Source organism: Bos grunniens, chromosome 11, assembly GCF_055505025.1.
Source record: "Bos grunniens cultivar Pamir isolate PY7600 chromosome 11, Bosgru_T2T1.0, whole genome shotgun sequence".
NCBI classification, from domain to species: domain Eukaryota; kingdom Metazoa; phylum Chordata; class Mammalia; order Artiodactyla; family Bovidae; genus Bos; species Bos grunniens.
In genome coordinates, this window is record NC_141175.1 from 77,386,448 (window position 1) to 77,409,834 (window position 23,387).

The following is a 23,387-nucleotide window of genomic DNA, read 5'->3' on the forward strand; positions in this document are numbered from 1 at the left end:
TATCGCCTTGCTTCCATGGCTGCCCAGCTTTCCTCCACAGGCCTTTCCCATCACAGTCTCCTTCCTCACATCACCTTGATCCGTCTCTCTGCAGTCAACAGCAGCCCTCGCCCTGGGATTGTTCCACAATCCCTAAACCCCAGCTCCTAGCCACTGCACCTTCCAGGGGACCAGAGCTCCTGTCCAGGGTACATATGGCTACGGCAAGGACTGTCTGATTCTCATTCTATTTAGGCTTCCACAGATCAGCTGTTTCACTCTCAGCCTTAAATGTTTCTCCTCTGACTCAGACAATTGCCCTGACGTGGGGATCAGACCCCTGTTTCAGTTACCCTACCCACCGAGGACAGGTCCAGGCCTACTAACACTCCTGTTTTCCCCCTAGTTCATCCTACCAAGTTTTGCATGGTTCTATATATTCTTTTCCTCTGGTCAGGTACTCCTGTCTGCTCTCAGCAGGTGTTCTGCATCCACTTCTGCGTCTGAAGGTGTATTCCTGATGTATCAGTGGAGAGAGATGTACTCCACGTCCACCTACTCCTCTACCATCTTTTTCTCTCTCCCAAACAAGGAACTGTTAATGAACCAATCGACAATCTTCCAGTTAACAAGTATATGCTTAAAGCATCAACAAGGGCTGAGCTCCAGGACAGTCACCACAGGAGAAACACAGAAGTGGGTGATAGACTCTGACCCCCAGTAGATCACAACCTAGGAGGGAAGAAAAGGATTTTGTCCAGAAAATGGACAAATGCTCAACTGTGTAGTACAGCTCAGAGACAGGACAGGACAGTGTGGGCTGAATAAGGAATGGATCACTCAGGGTTCTACTTGCAAAAAACCAGATTTAAGCAAAAGAATTTAGTTAATAGCTAATGGGCAAAACTGGCTTCTGAGGGGTACTAGTGGTAAGGAGCACGATTACCAATGAAGGAGACATAAGAGACACAGTTTCAATCCCTGGGTCAGAAAGCCACAGTGAGGTATCATTTTACATTTAATAGAATGGCTATGATCAAAAAGACAGATAATAACAAATATTACTTGACAAAGATGTGGAGCAATTGGAGCTTTCACGTATTGCAAAATGGTACAGGCACTCTAGAAAACAGTTTAGCAATTCCTCAAAAGCTTAATCATAGTTACCATAGTTACTGTACCTGCAATTCCACTCCCAGGTTTATACCCAAGAGAAACGAAGATATAACATCTACACAAAAACTTGCACATAAATGTTTATAAAGACATTATTCATAACACCCAGAAAGTAGAAACAATCCAAATATCCATTAATCCATTAAATATCCATTAATATACAAATAAAATGTGGGGTATCCATACAATGGGTTCAACAGTAAAAAGGAATGAATTACCAATACCTGCTACAACATGGATGAATCTTGAAAATGTAATACCGAGTAAAAAAAGCCAATCCTCAAAAACCATGGTGTATGATTCCATTTATATGAAATGCCCAGAATAGGGAAATCTATAAACAAATAAAACAGATTAGTAGTTGCCTACCTCTCGAAGTAGGGGGAGGAATGGAAAGTGATTGATAATGGATATGAGTTTTATTTTTTGAAGGGCAAGAATATTCTAAAATTAGATTGTGGTAATCATTGCACAATCCTGTGAATTTACTTTAAAACATTGAATTGTACACTTTAAATGGATGAATTATATCTCAATAAAACTGTTAAAAAAAGTAGTTGGTGAGGGGTGGTCCTTAGTGGCTTCATGGTTAGGATTCTGGGCTTTCACTACCATGGCCTAAGTTCAGTCCATGATGGGGGAACTGAGATCCTGCAAGCTGCATGGTGCTACCAAAAATAAATACACAAAAAGAAATATTTTGTTTTAATTAAGAAAAAACTAGTGGGTAGCTTACAGAATCTCTGGGAGATTGAAGAACTAGGCTTAAGGTTGTAGAGGTGGGAAAAAATGCTCCAAATTATTCAGGCGACTGTAATGTCAAATGCATCATGGTCATTGCTGTTGGGCACAGACTGTGTTGCTTGCCCAGAAGTCATGACCAACGCAGAATTCAGCTACAGGAAGCACAGCCGTTCCTGCTTTTGAAATCCAGATTATCTACCACTGCTACAGCCCCCACTGGCTGCCAGAATGTATTCTGCATGCTCGCTGCTTCTTCTCATGGATAGTTTAGGGTAAGGGGCATTTCACTGGGAGAGCCTACGTCCCATAGCCATACCACAGGTACAAAGGAGGCCAGGAAAGTGAGCACCCTGTGGACAGAGGACAGTGCCTTAAAAGGGTGATTCTCCAAACATAAGAAGAAGGTGGCCGCTAAGAATGACTGATGCTGCTACAGAAAATTTCTCAAATTGGAAATAGCTTTAGCCAGTCTTTGAGGGATAGACAGGATTTGGACCCAGAAAAAATGAGAAAAACATTGCAGCTAAGGAAATTGCATTAGGTAGATAGGAATAAAAATCTAGGTTTTTCAGGAATTCACAAGGTCTTCCAACTTGATGGAAAGTTAAGACATGCAGGCATCTAAAAGATGATACAAGGAGACAGAGAGACGTCAAGCTCTGGGCTATGTGGTTGCAGGAACTTTAAAAGAAAAGTCACTCAAGGTGGGTTATTAGAGGAAACCCTCAAGGTCTGAATCACTGGTCAGAATTTCTTTGTAGTCTGGCCACCAAGGGCTTCAGTGACAACTTAAAAGTTAGAACCAACCAATTCCCTAGGCATCCAGGTGGTTTCTTCACTTCCTTTGTTTAGTTCCTTGCAAGCCTGGGCAGGAAACTGAGCAATGGAAACAAGGGCTGCTTTTGAGGTGTATTCAAATGGGGACCATGGTGGCAGTTTGGGGGTGGGATATGTTATTTCTGGTTTAGGCTGTTGAGACTTTTTTTGCTAAATGATTTCTTTTTCTCCCTGTGTCTCCTCTGAACACAGGATAGATTGATCTCTTTCTCAGGCCATCCCACATCATTTCTTTCTATTCTTGATTTCTGTTTAGAACTCTAAATCTTTGTTCCATCTACGTAGCTGAGATGATGTAGAGCAGTCTGGAAGAGGGTCTGGCCCTTTCACCAGAGTGCATTTTATTTTTATGCTCCTTTTCTATCTGGTTTTTCTTAATAGCTTTGAGATGAATTTCCTTTCAGCCTTGCTCTGGCCTTGTGAAAGCAAAGAGTTGAGTTATTAGGCACAATAGGAGCATTTATTTATCTGGCTTTCATCAAGATAAATAACAAATTTATATAAAATCTTAGCACATCAAAAAATCCAAGTATATTAGAAAGAAGTGTGCTTTACTTAGTGGTTTTGAAAAACTTTGCTGTAAAATCTCACCATGGTAAATTAATTTGCTAAATAGTATCTTAGCCTGAAGTCTCTTTTTGCACTATGGGGCAGATGGAAGAGGTGAATTTTCAGAAAATCTCACCATAGTGTTTAAAAAACAAACAAACAAACAAACAAAAAAAAACACCACATCAGCAACATCATACATAAAAAGCAGGGATGATGGATTCACCATCAATAAATTTAATAGCAGCCAGAGCACCATTTGCTAGAAATTCACTTTGAGTCTGAATTATTTTAAATAAGGCATCACACATAAGAGTAAGAAAGAAAAAATTCCCAGCTCAGTTTCCATTAATTTCTCAGCCAGCAAATTTGAAATAGGGTAGAATTTACAGGTCAGCAGCAAAAACTCACTCAACCAGGGAGAAAATGGGCGATTTCTCTTTGGTATCCAACTGAAGACCCCACTTAGGAGTTATTTCCTGCTTCTTGAAAAGTCTTTTAACTGTATCGTTCCTTGATTTTAACTGGACTGAAGCAACTCTCCATTATACAGGGAAATGTGAATGAATTGAGTTTTCCCTGAGTTCCAAGGGTATTATCCGGGCCTCCAAGGGGCAGCCTGCCCAGATTAGCACTAAAGACTGTCACGCCAACTGAGATGAAGACACAAGACACAAATGCTGGCTTTTGTCGTTGGCAAGTTAGAAGTGCTGAGCAATTGGAAGAGAGAAACGTATCTGTCTTTTGCAGCCCAGCAGAGGGGTTTGCCTGCTTATTGGGCCTAACTCTTTAGAACAGGGCCTTTCACTAAGCTGGGGATTCAGGACAGCCATTTGACTGGTTCTCACATTCATGAAGAGCTTCAACTATAGACGTTTGATGTTCTCATCTCAGGAGGGCATCCATACAGTCCCAGAGATGCACAGTGACTAAAAGAGGAAGGCATTCATTGTAAAACTTTCATCTACCACAGGTCTGCCTGTGTTGCAGCATACATTAATGTTTCAAATGTAATTTTTATGTGAATAACACAAACACACTTCACGACACTTGACATAAACAGCATTTAAAACAATTTTTTAAAACCTAGTTTTGGAGATATATGTGTGTGTGTGTATGTGTATGAGAGAGAGAACCTCAAAAATAAATGAAGGAGAGAGTGAAAATGGTCTGGAGCCTCTCTCAACTTCTGAGAGACCCTACCTAGAAGACTCAATTTTGTTTCCATTGTTAATTGATCTTTAGAACCTAAAGTTTCAGAGATGATAAAAGCAGGTAAAAGAAAATAATAGTATTATTCAGTGAGTACCAACTACATACTGGCCTCTGTACTGGGCTTTTTCTGTTATTTTCTTTAATCCACAGAAGCATTTAGGTAAAAAATTATTATCGCCATTTTAATGTAGTGTAATGTTAGTTGCTCAGTTATATCTGACTCTTTGAGACCCTATGGACTGTAGCCCACCAGACTCCTCTGTCCAAAGAATTCTCCAGGCAAGAATACTGGAGTAGATAGCCATTTCATTCTCCAGGACATATTCCCAACTCAGGGGTCAAACCCAGATCTCCTGCACTGCAGGCAGATTTTTTACAGTGTGAGCCACTAGGGAGTGTGTAAACTGAGGCTCAGAGAATTGGCTTTCGCCTAAGATCACCTAGATGTAAAAAAGGACCATATTTGAAGCCAGGTCTGTTTATATTCAAAAGCCATGTTTTTAACCACAACTTGGAGATCATGGCAGTTATTCGTTTTATAGGAAAACTAAGACAGAACATCTTCTTTAACCAGTACTAGATGAATTGTATCAAATTGTACTCTTTGGCCTCCCTTTTTGAGAGCTAATGCTGGCCAGGTCCCACGGGTACCATCTATCAGCTTAGTCTTCTTTTGGATAGATAACTGCAATACAGCTAACTAGGCTTTGATTTTAGATTTTTGTGTTCTCCTGAGGTTAGACCCTGAGTGGGATTTGGATAGTTAGGAAACTTTTCAGCAACCATTCATAGATCACTGTTAGAGTGAGAATCTTATTACCAGAGGATAATCTTATATTTAAGCCTTGAACCACCTTGCTTTTCCTCTGTGTACCCAATAACGTGCCTTTTAGAGAAAGAACTACCAATTCTCCGATATTCACTAGCCTAGTTATAGGACATCTCTTATTTTTAATAAATAAACGTAGTATTTTAAGAGGTAAGAACATTCAAAAATGGCAAAAGGATTTGTAATAAAAATAAGTCTTCCTACCCACATTCTAGTTCTCTACTTAAAGGCAACCGCTATCTTTAGGAGATATTCCATGAAAACATAAGCATTGAATATATGTGTTAGTCACTCAGTCATGTCTGACTCTTTGCGACCCCATGGACTGTAGCCAGCCAGGCTCCTCTGTCCATGGAAATCTCCAGGCAAGAATCCTGGAGTGGGTTGCCATTCCCTTCTCCCGGGGATCTTCCCAACTCAGGGATCGAACCTGGGTCTCCTGCATTATATGTAGATTCTTTACTATCTGAGCCATCAGGGAAGCCCAAGCATTGACTATATCCATTTAAAAGTCAGTGCTGTCCCTGAATATTACACTTTTAATGATGTGTCTTTAAGATGGTTTCATATCTACCTGGAGCTGCTTTCTTCTTGTTTATGGCTACATAGTGTTTAGCCAATCCCTTTTGATAGACAGGTTGCTTCCAACATTTTGTTACTAGAAACAATGTACAATGAATGCCTTTCTACTTGTCAGTTCAGTTCAGTCGCTCAGTCCTGTCTGACTCTTTGTGATTCCATGAACTGCAGCACGCCAGTCTTCCCTGCCCATTACCAACTCCCGAAGCCTGCTCAAACTCGTGTCCATCGAGTCGGTGATGCCATTCAACCATCTCATCCTCTGTTATCTCCTTCCCATCCCGCCTTCAATCTTTCCCAGCATCAGGGTCTTTTCCAATGAGTCAGTTCTTCACATTAGGTGGCCAAAGTATTGGAGCTTCAGCTTCAGCATCAGTCCTTCTAATGAATATTCAGGACTGATTTCCTTTAGGATTGACTGGTTTGATCTCCTTGCAGTCCAAGGGACTCTCAAGAGTCTTCCCTAAAACCACAGTTCAAAAGTATCAATTCTTTGGCACTCAGCTTTCTTTATAGTCCAGCTCTCACATCCATACATGACTACTGGAAAAACCATAGCTTTGACTAGGTGGACCTTTGTCAGCAATGTCTCTGCTTTTTAATATGCTGTCTAGGTTTGTCATAGCTTTTCTTCCAAGGAGCAAGCATCACCATGTGCAGTGATTTTGGAGCCCAAGAAAATAAAATCTGCCACTTTTTCCATTTTTTCCCCATCTATTTGCCATGAAGAGATGGGACTGGAAGCCATGATCTTAGTTTTCTGAATGTTGACTTTTAACCCAGCTTTTTCACTCTCCTTTCACTTTAATCAAGAGGCTCTTCAGTTCCTCTTTGCTTTTTGCCATAAGGGTGGTGGTGTCACCTGCATATCTGAGATTGTTGATATTTCTCCCGGCAGTCTTGATTCCAGCTTGTGCTTTATCCAGCCCTGCATTTCACAAAACGTACTCTGCATATAGGGTTTCCCTCGTGGCTCAGCTGTTAAAGAATCTGCCTGCAGTGTGGAAGACCTGGGTTCAATCCCTGGGTTGGGAAGATGCCCTGAAGAAGGGAAATTCTACCCACTCCAGTATTCTGGCCTGGAGAATTCCATGGACTGTATAGTCCACGGAGTCACAGAGAGTCAGACATGACTGAGTGACTTTCACTTTCATTTTCTTCACTCTGCATATAAGTTAAATAAGCAGGGTGACAATATACAGCCTTGAGGTACTCCTTTCCCAGTTTGGAACCAGTCCATTGTTTCATGTCCAGTTCTAACTGTTGCTTCTTGAGCATACAGATTTCTCAGGAGGCAGGTAAAGTGGTCTGGTATTCCCATCTCTTGAAGAATTTTCCACAGTTTATTGTGATCCACACAGTCAAAAGCTTTGGCATAGTCACTAAAGTAGAAGTATATGTTTTTCTGAAACTCTCTTGCTTTTTCGATGATCCAACGGATGTTGGCAGTTTGATCTCTGGTTCCTCTGTCTTTTCTAAATCCAGCTTGAACATCTGGAAGTTCACAGTTCATGTACTGTTGAAGCCCACCTTGGAGAATTTTGAGCATTACTTTGCTAATGTGTACTTTTCTACTTGTAGCAATTTACAAATGTAGACCTATCTATGTGATTAACTTTTAGAAATGACATTTCTGTGTCTAACTTTTTTGTGTGTGGTACCCTGTGGCATGTGGGATCTTAGTTCTGTGACCAGGGATGGAATCCCCTGCATCCTCCACAGTGGAAATGTGGTGTCTTAACCATGAGAGCGCAGGGAAGTCTCTGCTGTGTCTAATTCAATCTGCCCTTTCTGGAAGATGTACTGATTTACTCTTGCACCAACAATTTCCTACTTGCTAATATCTTCACCTACACAATGTGTTACAATTTGGATCTTTGCCAATCTTTCCAGTTTTAATTTGTGTTTCTCTTATTTAAGCCTTATTTAAGGCTGACTGAACAACTTTTTATATGCTCACAAATCATCTATATTTCTTTTTCTATAAACTATCTGTTAACACACTTTGCCTATTTTTCTGTTAGCCTATTGATGCTTTTACTTATTAATGTGTAGGAACTCTTTTTATATTAAGAAAATAAACTCTATGGGATATGTGTTATAAACAGCTTTTTTCCTCAATTTGTCAGTTGTCTTTTCACTTTATTAGTTCTTTGCAAGCAGTTTTTGTTTTAATTTTTATTCACTAAAATTTATCAGTTCTTTCTTCTACATTCTCTGGGATTTGTATCAAACTTAAAAATTCTCTTCCACATTGATATTGTATAATAATTCTCCTATATATTTTATAACTTTGCTTTTTATATTTCAATCTTTGATCCATCTGGAGTGTATTTCATGCAAGGAGCAAGGCAGTGATTCGATTTGATTGCAGTGTTCCAAATGGCCCTCAAATAAGTTTGCATTTCATCTTTTCTAAATTATGCTTGGGGGCATGCTAAGAAACCTGGGAACTGGTGTTACTTTCAGCCTTAGATCCCTTAGAAAACCCACCCCACACAGTACATGGACAGCACAATCACTACCACTCTTAAGAAATCAGCCGGCATAAGTAGAATGTGTCTGAATGAGAAGTCTGCTGCTGCTCCTAAGTCACTTCAGTCATGTCCAACTCTGTGCAACCCCATAGACGGCAGACCACCAGGCTCCCCTGTCCCTGGGATTCTCCAGGCAAGAATACTGGAGTGGGTTGCCATTTCCTTCTCCAGAATGAGAAGCCAGACAACTGAAATTAGTCCAGTTCTGAGCAAATGAGTTTTGTGAGTCCTAAAGCATATGAATTTGTGGAAGGGAAGGGAAAAGATATTCTTTAAATGCATATATATATATTTTAAATATATTATAATTTTATTTTATAAATATAAAATTAGATAAAACATCAATATTTATTTAGACTAGGAAAAATGTTTGTCTACAAACTTTAAATAATTCAGAAAATTATTATAATATGTTTAAGTCCTGACATTTCTTTATAATAATTTGGCTGCATATTCTTTGATTGCCTCTTCATATCACAATAATTTTATAATATTATTTTCCATAGAGAAAATAGATGACTCAGTTCTTCTAGCCTGGTTGATCAAAACTTGTTTTTATTAATGATGACTTAAAAAATTTCCTTCAGCATTAAATATGTTAGTGATATTGTCATGTTATTTTGTAAGATTGCTGTCAAATTTGAGGAAATCTCTATAGAGATTTCAGGTCATTTCAGTTTTCTTGTTCATTGGCTAACCTTAAATTCTATTTGAATTGATGATGATCATTAACCCATTTGTCATTGGTACTATCACTGTAAACTTTACATGAATTTAGGTGATTATTTTTTGTCCAGTATTTTCTGCCAAATCACAAAGTAATATAAACTCTTTTGCAGCATGTTTGTATAATTTTTTCATCTTCATTAATTGAATTGACAAACAATCCAAAAGTTTATTTCTTCTCTTCAAAATTTATCTCTTCCTTTGACAGAATTATTGCTTCAGGTATGATATAAAATTTGGGGGTTCAAATTCACTTCTTGTTGTCTTTGCTTATCTCCATGACTATTATTTCATATTCCATTAATTTTATATAAAATTTTATTGATCAAAGAGGAAATTAAATCTGAAATTACAAATTATATAGAAAATATTTAAAAAGATTACTTTGTAAGAAAACCAATGGGTCACAGCTAAAACTGTACTCTGAGGAAAATACATAGCCTGAGGAACTAAAATAAATGGATTTACTTTTTTAAACTTTCTATTTTATATTGAACTATAGCTGATTTACAATGCTATGATAATTTCAGGTGGATAGCAAAGGGACTCAGAATGGATATACTTGTATCCAATCTCCCCTGGGGGCTCAGCAGTAATGAATTTGCCTGCCAATGCAAGAGACACAGGTTGCATTCCTGGGTCAGGAAGATCCTCTGGAAGAGGAAAATGCAACCCACTCCAGTATTCTTGCCTGAGAAATCCCATGGACAGAGGAGCCTGGTGGGCTACAGTCCATGGAGTGGCAAAGAGCTGAACACGACTTAGCAATTAAACAACAATAACAATTCTCCCCCAAGCTCCCCTCCCATCCAGGCTGCCACATACTATTGAGCAGAGTTCCCTGTGCTATACAGTAGGACCCTATTGGTTATCCATTTTAAATATAGCAGTATGTGCATGTTGATCCCAAACTCCGTAATTATCTCTTCCCCTATTTCTCTCCCTGGCAACTATATGTCCATTGTCTAAGTCTGTGAGGCTATTTCTGTTTTGTAAATAAGTTTATTTATATTATTTCTGTTTAGATCCCACATATAAATGATGTCATACAATATTCCTCCTTCTCTGTCTGACTTATTTCACTCAGCACGACAGTCTCTAGGTCTATTCATGTTGCTGCAAATGGCATTATTTCATTCATTTTAATGACTGAGTAATATTCCATTGTATATATGTACCACATTTTATTTATCCATTCCTCTGTTGATGGGCATTTAGGTTGCTTTCATGTCTTGGCTATTGTTAACAGGGCTGCAATGAACATCAGCGTACATGTACTCTTTTGGACCATTTTTTTCATTGGGTATATGCCTAGGAGTGGGGTTTTAGGATCACATAGTAGCTCTATAAGTGGATTTACTTTTTAAAAAGTAGTAAAAGAACAACAAGGAAACCAAAAAAAAACAATAAAAAGTAATTAATAAATAAAATGTTGGTTCTTGATTTCAGACTATACTACAAAGCTATAGTCATTAAGATGGTATGATACTGGCACAAACAGAAATATAGACCAATGGAACAAGATAGAAATCCCAGAGATAAATCCATGCACCTACGGGTACCTTATCTTTGACAAATGTAGCAAGAATATACAATGTAGAAAAGATAGTCTCTTCAATATGTGGTGCTGGGGAAATGGGCAGCTAAGTGTAAAAGAATGAAGTTAGAATACTTCCTAACACCATACACAAAGATAAACTCAAAATGGATTAAAGACCTAAATATAAAGACCAAAAATTATAAATCTCCTGGAGAAAAACATTGGCAGAACACTCTGTGACATAAATTACAGCAAGATCCTCTATGACCCATCTCCTAGAATAATGGAAATTAAAATAAACAAGTGGGACCTAGTTAAACTTAAAAGCTTTTGCAAAGGGACTATAAACAAGGTGAAAAGACAACCCTCATAACTGGAGAAAATAATAGCAAATGAAACAACTGACAAAGGAATAATCTCCAAAAATATACAAGCAGCTCATGCAACTCATTACCAGAAAAACAAACAACCCGATCAAAAAATAGGAAAAAGACCTGAACAGACACTTCTCCAAAGAAGACATACAGATGGCTTATAAACACATGAACAGATGCTCAACATTGCTCATTATTAGAGAAATGCAAATCAAACCTACAATGAGATATCACCTCACATTGGTCAGAATGGCCATCATCAAAAAAGCTACAAACAATAAATCCTGGAGAGAGTGTGAAGAAAAGGAAACCCTCTTGTACTGCTGGTAGGAATGTAAGTTGATACAGCCACTATGGAGGACAGTATGAAAAGCCGACTCATTAGAAAACATTCTGATGCTGGGAAAGATTAAGGGCAGGAGGAGAAGGGGGTGACAGAGGATGAGATGATTGGATGGCATCACCGACTCAATGGGCATAAGTTTGAGCTAACTCCAGGAGATAGTGAAGGACAGGGAAGCCTGGTGTTCTTTAGTCCATGGTGTTGCAGAGTCAGACATGACTAAGCGACTGAACAACAACAACAATGGAGATACCTTAAAAAACAACAACCACAGATAAAAACTACCATATGACCCAACAACCCCACTACAGGCATGTATCCTCAGAAAGCCATAACTGAAAAAGACACATGTACCCCAGAGTTCACTGAAGCACTATTAACGATAGCTAGGACATAGAAGCAATCTAGATGTCCATCAACAGATGAATGGATAAAGAAGCTGTGGTGTGTGTGTGTGTGTACATATATATATATATGTATATATATATATATATATAGGAATATTACTCAGCCATAAAAAGGAACACATATGAGTTAGTTCTAATGAGGTGGATGAACCTACAGCCTATTATACAGAGTGAAGTAAATCAGAAAGCAAAAAACAAATATTGTTTATTAACTCATATATATGGAATCTAGAAAGATGGTACTGATAGACCTATTAACAGAGCAGCACTGGAGACGCAGACATGGAGAATAGATTTGTGAACACAGTGGGGAGAAGGAGAGGGTGGGACTAATGGAGGGAGTAGTATCGAAACATATGCTACCATATGTAAAATAGCTAGCCAGTGGGAATTTGCTATATGACGCAAGGAGCTCAAATCAGTAATCTGTGACAATATAGAGGGATAGGATGGGGTAGAAGGTGGGAGAGAAGTTCAAGAGGGAGGGGACATATGTATACCTATGACTGATTCATGTGGAATACAGCAGAAACCAATACAATATTGTAAAGCAATTATCCTTCAATTGAAAATAATGAATTTTTAAAAAGGTCGAGATAATTGAAAAGTTATAAAAATATAAGTAAACTCTCAAAATTTAATATTTGAAGAGAATCAATAAAATGGGTAAGTCTCTGTCAAACCTAATATAAAAAAAAGAACCACAAGATTGGGAACAAGAAAGGATATACTATGAGAATAAGAAAGGATATACTATTGATCAAACCAGTCAATCCTAGAGGAAATCAGTCCTGAATATTCACTGGAAGGACTGATGCTGAAGCCAAAGCTCCAATACTTTGGCCACCTGATGCGAAGAGCTGACTCATTAGAAAAGACCCTGATGCTGGGAAAGATTGAAGTCAGGAGCAGAAGGGGATGACAGAGGATGAGATGGTTAGATGGCATCACTGCCTCAATGGACATGAGTTTGAGCAAGCTCCAGGAGTTGGTGATGGACAGGGAAGCCTGGAGTGCTGCAGTCCATGGGGTTGCAAAGAGTTAGACACGACTGAGTGGTTGAACAGCAATAACAAATACTATTAGAAAATATTGTCAGTGAATATTAAATTGACCTCTATAGCTATAACAGAATATAGAGGAAATGAATGTTTTCCTATTAAAATGAAACATTACTTAAGATTTAAGTTTAACACTACTTAAGTTTCAACTCAAGCTGCAAGAAGATCAGACTCTACATTCTGTATTTCACAGGAAGGACTAAAATATGTGCAGAATTTACAAAGGTAAAAGCAATAAATTGATAACTTTTAAAGTTTTCATCCACTTTGAGGGCACAAAATTTGGAAAACTAAGGAGATCTTTGTTAGGAGGTTTTTTTTTTTTTTTTGAAAATATGTGAAATATGATTTCTTCCTTCTTGCTCCACCAAACGAGAGAGGAATGTTACCTCCTAATCCAAAAGCTAGTTCTAGAGATTTCAGTCAGATGACCCAAAAAGCTTGATTTGTGTTCCCTGTTATTGCTGGGAGGGATTGAGAATGCGGGAGAAAGGCACAACTGTCTGGGGTCTTAGTCTTATCTAAGAAATCTCACAGGTGACTTCCCTGGTTGTCCAGTGGTTAAAAATCTGCTGCCAATGCTTGGGACATAGGTTCGATCCCTGGTTCAGGAAGATTCCACATGCCACGGGGCAACTGAGCCCCTGTGCCACATCTCCTGAGCCCACCCGCCGCAACTACTGAAGGCCACACAGCTAGAGCCTGTGCTCCGCAACAAAACAAGTCACTGCAATGAGAAGCCCACAGCTAGAGAGTAGTTCACTGCAACTAGAAGAAGCCTGCACAGCAACAAAGACCCAACACAGCCAATAAATAAATAAATAGGCATATGACCTCCACGAAATCATAGACCTTGCCCTGGAGAAAGCAGCAGGAAATAATGGAGCATCTGATAGATATGAAGACAGATGACCTTAAAATGGCCAGGAAAGCATGGAAGAACAGTTACAGAGGAGCAGGGGAAACTGAGAGTTCTGCCTAACCAAAAAAGGGGAGTGGCATGGGCTTATGGAAGGGACTTTAGAAGCTGGAGCAGTCTGGCCCCTGTGAACCTATTAGGGCTTCCCTCGATGCAAGGACAGTCCTTACACTGGGGAAAAACTGCTGAAACTAGAATCGAAACTGAGCAAGATGGAGTCAACAGAGGAAGAAGGAAAAAGGTCCAGAGCAAGTGCAGGTAAGGCAACAGAGCCAGGAAATCTCAGAAAATAAGCTGCCGAATTTTTTAAGGCTACCTGAAAACAGAAGAGAGAGCTCTATGAAGTTACCCTGAACCATGCTTCCTTCCAAAAGTTCAGGAAAACTGGTTTCACATTAAAAAATGAATGATATAAAAGGTCTGAGGTCAAATCCCACACAAAGTTACTACATGGTCAAAGAGAGTAAGACACAGAATACCATTGCCCTGGTCCACTGCTTCTCAAACATTTGTTCTCAGCATCCCCTAATACTTTCAAAAAATGGTGAGATCGCCCCCCAAATTTTGTTCAGAAATGTTTATTAGTTCATTTAAAAATAATAATGCACCCATTATTTTTTAATTGGAGAATAATTGCTTTACAATGTTGTATTGGTTTTTGCCAGACTATAACAACAAATAGCCCTAACTATATACATATATATCTCCATGCCTCCCTCCCAGCCTTCCCCCAATCCCACCCCCTAGGTCAAAACAGAGCACTGGGCTGGGCACCCTCTGTTATACACGAGCTTCCCACTAGCTATCTATTTTATAAATGGTAGTGTATATTTTTATGCATGGTAGTGTATATATGTCAATGCTACTTTCTCAGTTCATCCCACCTTCTCCTTCCCCCACTGTGTCCACATGCCCATTCTCTACATCTGCATCTCTATTCCTGCCCTGCAGATACGTTCATCAGTACCATTTTTCTAGATTCCATGTATGTGCATTAATACACAATATTTATTTTTCTCTTTCTGGTTTACTTCACTCTGTATAACAAGCTCTAGGTTCATCCACCTCAGTTCAACTGACTCACATTTGTTCCTTTTTATGACTGAGTAATATTCCATTGTATAAATTTACCACAACTTCTTTATCCATTCATCTGTTGATGGATATCTAGGTTGCTTCCATGTCCTGGCTATTGGAAATAGTGCTTCAATGAACATTGGAGTACATGTGTCCTTTTAAATTATGGTTTTCTGAGGGTACATGCCCAGTAATGAGATTACTGGGTCATACCATAGTTTTATACCAGAATTTTTTTAGGAATCTCCATACTGTTCTCCATAGTGGCTGTATCAATTTACATTCCCACCAACAGCAGTGTAGCCATTATATGTTAACATTAATAATATTTAATGAAAAATCACTGTATTTTCCCAAACAACACCAAAAACTAATTTAATAAGAAGAATAGTACTATTTTACATGTATACAGATCTCTTAATTGTTGGGCTTAATAGAAAACAGCCAGATTCTACTATCTGCTTCTGCATTCCATCTGTTGTGATGTGCTATTCTAGTCAAAATAAATGAAAAAACAAAATCTGGTCTTAAACAGATCAGTTCAGTCGCTCAGTCACGTCTGACTCTTTTTCAACCCCATGAACTGCAGCACACCAGGCTTCCCTGTCCATGACCAGCCCTTGGAGCTTGCTCAAACTCATGTCCATCAGGTCAGTGATTCCATCCAACTATCTCATCCTCTGTTGTCCCCTTCTCCTCCTGCCTTCAACCTATCTTTCCCAGCTTCAGGGTCTTTTCCAATGAGTCTGTTTTTGCATCAGGTGGCCAAAGAATTGGAGCTTCAGCTTCAGCATCAGTCCTTCCAATGAATATTCAGGACTGATTTCCTTTAGGATTGACTGGTTTGATCTCCTTGCTATCCAAGGGACTCTCAAGAATCCTCTCTAATACCACAGTTCAAAATTATCAATTCTTTGGCACTCAGTTTTCTTCATGGTCCAACTCTCACATCCATACATGACTACTGGAACAACCATAGCTTTGACTAGATGGACCTTTGTTGACAAAGTAATGTCTCTGCTTTTTAATGTGCTGTCTATGTTTGTCATAGCTTTTCTTCAAGGAGCAAGCGTCTTTTAACTTCATGGTTGCAGTCACCATCTGTGGTGATTTTGGAGCCCAAGAAAATAAAGTCTGTCACTGTTTCCATTGTTTCCCTATTTGCCATGAAGTGATGGGATTGGATGCCATGATCTTCGTTTTTTGAATGTTGAGTTTTAAGCCAGCTTTTTCACTCTCCTCTTAAACATGTATGTAGTTGTAAAAGAGAGAGGTGTATTAATTACTTTTCAGATAGTTGTGAATACTCCTCTTTGATATTACACCAAACCTTCGCAATTGATAATTGCTAGGAGGTTAGTTGCTAACTCAGAATATGAAACTCTGTTAATGAACTTTACAAATTCTGTTCTATTAATCTATTGGTTTATTTTTTTTCATTTCTAATTTTTATTAGAGTTGATTTACAATATTATATTGATTTCAGATATACAACATAGTGGTTCAATATTTTTATAAATTATACTCCATCAAAAGTTATTACAAAATAATAGTTATGTTTATGGCATCCGGTCCCATCACTTCATGGGAAATAGATGGGGAAACAGTGGAAACAGTGTCAGACTTTATTTTCCTGGGCTCCAAAATCACTACAGATGGTGACTGCAGCCATGAAATTAAAAGACACTTACTCCTTGGAAGGAAAGTCATGACCAACCTAGATAGCATATTCAAAAGCAGAGACATTACTTTGCCAACAAAGGTCCGTCTAGTCAAGGCTATGGTTTTTCCTGTGGTCATGTATGGATGTGAGAGTTGGACTGTGAAGAAGGCTGAGCACCGAAGAATTGATGCTTTTGAACTGTGGTGTTGGAGAAGACTCTTGAGAGTCCCTTGGACTGCAAGGAGATCCAACCAGTGCATTCTAAAGGAGATCAGCCCTGGAATTTCTTTGGAAGGAATGATGCTAAAGCTGAAATTCCAGTACTTCGGCCACCTGATGCGAAGAGTTGTCTCATTGGAAAAGACTCTGATGCTGGGAGGGATTGGGGGCAAGAGGAGAAGGGGATGACAGAGCATGAGATGGCTGGATGGTATCACTGAGTCGATGGACATGAGTCTGGGTGAACTCCGGGAGTTGGTGATGGACAGGGAGGCCTGGGGTGCTGCAATTCATGGAGTCGCAAAGAGTCAGACACAACTGAGCAACTGATCTGATCTGATCACTGTACAATATATCCTTATTACTTATTTACTTTGTATATAGTAGTTTATATCTCTTTTTTTATTGACATATAATTACTTTAAAATGTTGTGTTGGCTTCTATTTTACAACAAAGGGAATCAGCTATATGTATACAAATATCCCCTCTCTCTTGAGTCTCCCTCTCACTCCCTCAATAGTAGTTTATATCTCTTAATCCAGTACCCCTATCTTGTCCCTGCTCATTTCACTTTCCCCACTGGTAACCACTAGTTTGTTCTCTATATCTGTAAGTTTGCTTGTTTCTGTTTTGTTATATACATTGATTTCTTTTATTTTTCAGATCCCACATACAAATGATAACATAGAGTAATTTTTTTCCCTGTCTGATTTATTTCACTAAGCAGATATTTTCTCCCATTCAATAGGTGTCTTTTCATTTTGTCAATGGTTTCCTTTGCTGTGCAAAAGCTTTTAAGTTCAATTAGGTCTCATTTGTTATTTTTGTTTTTATTTCTTTTGCCTTAGGAAACAGATCCAAAAAAAAAATTGCTACATCAAAAAGTGTTCTGCCTATGTTCCCTTCTAGAAGTTTTATGTTTTCAGGTCTTACATTTTGTCTTTTTTCTAAATTTTGAGAGTTTTTTGTATATGGTGTTGAAAAAGTTATTTTCCACGTAGCTATTCGGTTTTCATAGCACTGCTTATTGAAGAAGCTGTCTTTTCTCTACTGTATGTTCTTGCTTCCTTTGTTGTAGATTAACTGACAAGTGAGTGGGTTTATTTCTGGAGCCTGCAGTCTGTTTCCATCGATCTGTGTATCTGTGTTTGTGCCAGAACCTTGCTGTTTTGATTAGTGTACCTTTATAGTATAGGCTGAAGTCAGTGTGTTGCCTCCAACTTTGTTCTTTTATCTCAAGATTGCTTTGACATGATTTATTTTATTTTTGCATGAATCTTTTACTCATGCATAACTTTATAACAATACATTAATCCTTTGGATACTATCAGTTCACTGAATTATGTGGATCTTTCAAAGGTTGACACATTCACTAAACAATTGCAAAAAGTCACACTTGTAAATCTCACCACAGTGTCACCTGAATAGTACTTAAGTATTAGGAAATTGCAATATCAAAGTGAAACTATGTAGTCTCTCAGTCATATCCAACTCTTTGGGATCTCATGGACTGTAACCTGTCAGTCTCCTCTGTCCATGGAATTCTCCAGGCAAGAATACTGGTGTGGGTAGCCATGCCCTTTTCCAGGGGATCTTCCCAACCCAGGGGTCAAACCTGGGTCTCCCACATTGCAGGCAGATTCTTTACCATATGAGCCACGAGGGAAGCCAGTGGCAAATATAAGTTTTCCAAAATTCAGGTGCTCACTTGAAAACTTAAATTTTATCACTGGAAACAAGTTATTTTTCATGATGTTTCAGGCATATTTTAGTTCATATTCAAAATATGTCTATAAAACACTCAATTCTGAATAACCATGGCTTACCTGTTAGTCATTCTTTCAAGTAAAGATGGTATTCTACTTTAAAAATTATTGATTAGTTCAGTTAGCAATTCAAACATTTCAATACTTTTCCTGGAAAGAACCATCACAATTTAGTATGCAGCTAGTGTTTCATACTACACTTGATCTTAGCCAAAAGGCCAAGAAGCAACTTTATTTTGGGGGGCTTCAAAATCACTGCAGATGGTGACTGTAGCCATGAAATTAAAAGACACTTGCTGTTAGAAGAAAAGTTATGACCAACGTAGACGGCATATTAAAAAGCAGATACACTACTTTACCAACAAAGGTCTGTCTAGTCAAAGCTTTGGTTTTTCCAGTAGTCATGTATGGATATGAGAGCTGGACTATAAAGAAAGCTGAGTGCCAAAGAATTGGTGCTTTTGAACTGTGGTGTTGGAGAAGACCCTTGAGAGTCCCTTGGACTGCAAGGAGATCCAACCAGTCCATCCTAAAGGAAATCAATCCTGAATATTCATTGGAAGGACTGATGCTGAAGCTGAAGTTCCAATACTTTGGCCACCTGATGCGAATAACTGACTCACTGGAAAAGACCCTGATGCTAGGAATGATTGAAGGCAGGAGGAGAAGGGGATGACAGAGGATGAGATGGTTGGGTGGCATCACCAACTCAATAGACATAAGTTTGGGTAAGCTCCAGGAGTTGTTAATGGACAGGGAAGCCTGGCATAACTGCAGTCCATGGGGTCACAAAGAGTTGGACACGATTGAGTGACTGAACTGAACTGAACTGAGTGTTTCATATGTACTTTCCATTTTGTCACTCAGAACATTAAAAAATGTGTATTCAAGGGACAAACTTTAATAAAATTAATAATTTTTCATATTTCATCAAGGACATTCTTAAGTAAAATTGGCTTTTTAAAAATGCATTTAAAATGACTACTAATACCTTTTGGTGCCACTGCCTTAATTCGTGATAAAACTAGCAATTTTGCCTATCCTTGCTTTGAATTATCAGTGCAAATGTCAATACAGTGAAAGAGAAAAATAACATCTTCGTAAGAGCATGAAAATAGATAATAGCTTTTCCCTTTCAGTGTGTCTAAAAGGATCTTGAACCATACATTGAAGTCCACTTTATAGATAATGAAAGCACTCAGATATGCTCACAGAATATATAAAAATGGTCCAAAATGCTTGAAAATGAGCTAAAAGACATCAAGAAAATAATAAAATATTTGAAAGAATAATATAAATCAAACTTAGAAAAAAATTAGAAATGAGTTGACAGAACTCAGAAAAGAAAGAAAAGGGAATTCCCTGTTAGTCCAGTGGTTAAGACTCCATGCTTCCACTGCAGGAGGGACTGGTTTGATCTCTGGTTAGGGTTAGATACCTAAGATACCACATGAACTAAGATACCTCATGCTCTGTGGCGTGGTCCAAAAGTAAGAAGAGAAAGAAAGGAATAATAATTTAAAAATTGCAGATGAATGTAGAACCAATAAATCAATAAACACAGTAGATTATGCCTTGAGAGGAATAGGTGAAGAAAAGGAATATTTTTTAAATAAGAAAATTATCTTTAATAAAGATAAATGGAGAGATAAAAATGATTTAAGAGAATGTGACACATATTAAATACAGACAATTGAGAGCCAACATGTAGACAATAATGATCCTAGGAAAGAAAACCACAGCAAGAGAACAGGAGAAATGTTTGAAAACTAACTGAAGAAAACTTTCCTGAAGCAAAAAAAAAAAAAAAAAGATTTGAAGCTACAGCAAACATCTGTTTCTGAGAATATGAACTCAAAACAAACAAAACAGTCATATTCTAGAATTGTTTTCAAAGAAAGAAAGAAAACATGTTTTGGTCTTCTAAGCAAAAATAGTAAGTGATTTGTAATGTTAAGAAAATTGGATTAGCATCAGATTTTTCAACACTACCACCATATAACAGAAGAAGCGAAGTAAGATATTTAAGATACTCAAAAAGAGAAGATGTAGGCCAAAGATTTTATATTCAGAAAAACTGACTTTCAAGTGCATAGATGTATGATTATCAGTATGCAGTAATTCGAGCAATATTGTACCCATGAGCCCTTCCCAAGGAATTTACTAAAGAATGAACTTCGATCTAAAGGATTAGAGATGGATTGCGATAAGGACTCCTAATGAACATTAAGCACAGAATATATACATTTAATAGAACTAAGACTAAATGAAGGTTAAAAGGAAGAAAGTGAAAGTCGCTCAGTCGTGTCCAACTCTTTGCAACCCCATGGACTATACAGTCCATGGAATTCTCCAGGCCAGAATACTAGAGTGGGTAGCCTTTCCCTTCTCCAGGGGATCTTCCCAACCCAGGGATCAAACCCAGGTCTCCTGCATTGCAGGCAGATTCTTTACCAGCTGAGCCACCAGGGAAGCCTTAAAAGGAAGAGAGTCTAGTATATAATGCTTACATTCTTAGGGAGTGTAGATATAGCACAATGATAAAAAGATAAGGGAGTATAGGGAGAGCATAACGCAAAAAAAATTATAGTTACTGTCAGTACATAGTATTGCTAACTGAGACTATTGTACATGTGATATATATAATAAAACAAATGAGTAGTCAAGAGATGTTTAATTCCATTATCCCCCGTTCCCTTGAGAATCAAGATTCATAGTTTGGAAGAAAGGAGATACAGTTGTAATATAGAAGAGGCTAAGAAAAAAGCCTATAGACTTGAATTTGAATTGGAAATATCATTGTAAACTCATGAGGTATTTCACCTTAGAAAACACAAATGTGGGTGTTGATGTATATACTACCTAGTTGAGTTCACTGAAATGCCTAGAAACAATATCCAGGCCAATAGCAGTGAACTAATCCAGTACTCAAAAATATGGTCTTGAAATACTATTTCTCACTAAAAGGAACCTGTGTTTCTTAGAGAAGTGGAAGATTCTCTTTTTGCAACAAGAAATATACAAGAAAAGCATAGACCATCCCGTAATACTAAGGAAGGAATATAATCATCCCTGGGTATCCTCAGGAGATTGGTTCCAGGACCCCCTTCAGAATCCAAAAACCCAAGGATGCTCAAGCCCTTTATATAAGTTAGAGACAGAGAAATATCATATGATATTACTTACATGTGGAATCTAAAAAAAAAAAACCACAATGGTACAAATGAACTTAATTATGAAACAGAAACAAACTCACAGACTTAGAGAACGTTATGGTTACCAGAGGAGAAGGCAGAGGGGGAGAAATAATTAGGAAGTTTGAGATTGAAATGTACACACTGCCATATTTTAAATGGATAACCAGCAAGGACCTACTGTATGGTGCAGAGAACTCTGCTCAATATTATGTGACAACTTAAATGTGAAAAGATTTTGAAAAAGAATAGATATATGTATACATTCTACATCAGGAATACACCTTCAGACACAGAAGTGCATGCAGAACATCAGGTGAGAGTGGACAGGGGTGCTGACCAGTGTAAAAGAATACATAGAACCACACAAAACTCGGTAGGACAATGCAACTGGGGGGAGAATCAGGAGTGTTAGTAGGACTGGGCCTGCCCTTGGTGGGTTGGGGAACTGAAGCAGGGGTCTGATCCCCACACTGGGCAGTTGTCTGAGTCAGAGGAGAAACATTTAAGGCTGAGAGTGAAACAGCTGATCTGTGGCAGCCTAAATGGAATGAGAATCAGACAGTTCTTGCTGCAGCCATACATACCCCAGACAGGGACACACGTCCCCTGGAAGGCTCAGTGGCTGGGAATTGGAGTTTAGGGATTATGGAGCAATCTCAAGGTGAGGGCCACTGTTGACTGCAGAGAGATGGATCGAGGGGATGTGAGGGAAGAGACTGTGGTGGGAAATGCCTGTGGAGGAAAGCCGGGCAGCCACGAAAGCAAGGCTATACTGCTGAGTAAGGGGTGGAGCCATCACCATAGCCTCTCTTTCCTTATACACCAGCATCAACAGCTGAATAATAGAAAGCCTAGCCCATCAAACACCTGACGCACAGAACTACAGAGTAGGACACCCAGGGTGCTCCTTTAAGTGACTGATGTGCCAAACACAGAGTAGGACCCCAGCCTGGGGGCCCATATATGTGCCTGACATACTGAACAACAGAGAAGGACCCCAGGCAAGTGCCTGAACAGGCAGAGCTCCAGAGAAAGACTGGCCAAAGAGGCCTTCTGATCACCAGCTACAAGAGGCTTGAAAAAAGACTCTGATAGGGCAATAACTTCTGGGGCAGAGGCAGTCCTGCACACTTTGTGCCGAGGTCCCCACAAGCCAAACAGCTGCACCACATTCATGCTCAACTCTTATTGGAGCAGAGCTGCAATAGGCAAAAAATAATCTTGCGTCTATGTGTGCAGGGTTGCTTCAATCATGTCCAAAAGTTTGCGACACTGTAGACTGTGGGCTGCCAGGCTTCTCTGTCAGAGGGTTTTCCAGGCAAGAATACTGGAGCCTATTGGCCAATACTGGTTGCCATACCCTTCTAGAGCACTGTATTTCCTGCTGCCTTAGCTGCCAACTCCCCTGAGTACCTGGTGCTGCCAGAACCCCTGAGACCCAAGCACCTGCACCACCTCCACACCTGGCCCTCACAGGGGCAAACCCAGGTCCTCCAGGGCAGCCTCAGGAGCAAACCCCAGTGGACAACCCACGTGCAGAGGTGGAAATAAAACCACAACTGAAACCCAGGGGCAGTGTGGCTAAGGAAGAAGACCCAAAACCTTCCCACCAGCTGTACAAGCTGAAGATTAAATCCACATGAAAAACT

The 23,387-nt window shown here is 39.0% G+C and overlaps 1 pseudogene; it reads right to left on the reverse strand.

Moving 5' to 3' along the window:
• Positions 1–18,603: 18,603 nt before the first annotated feature.
• On the reverse strand, positions 18,604–18,771 carry LOC147363341 (U2 spliceosomal RNA; annotated as a pseudogene).
• Between the last annotated feature and the right edge of the window lie 4,616 nt (positions 18,772–23,387).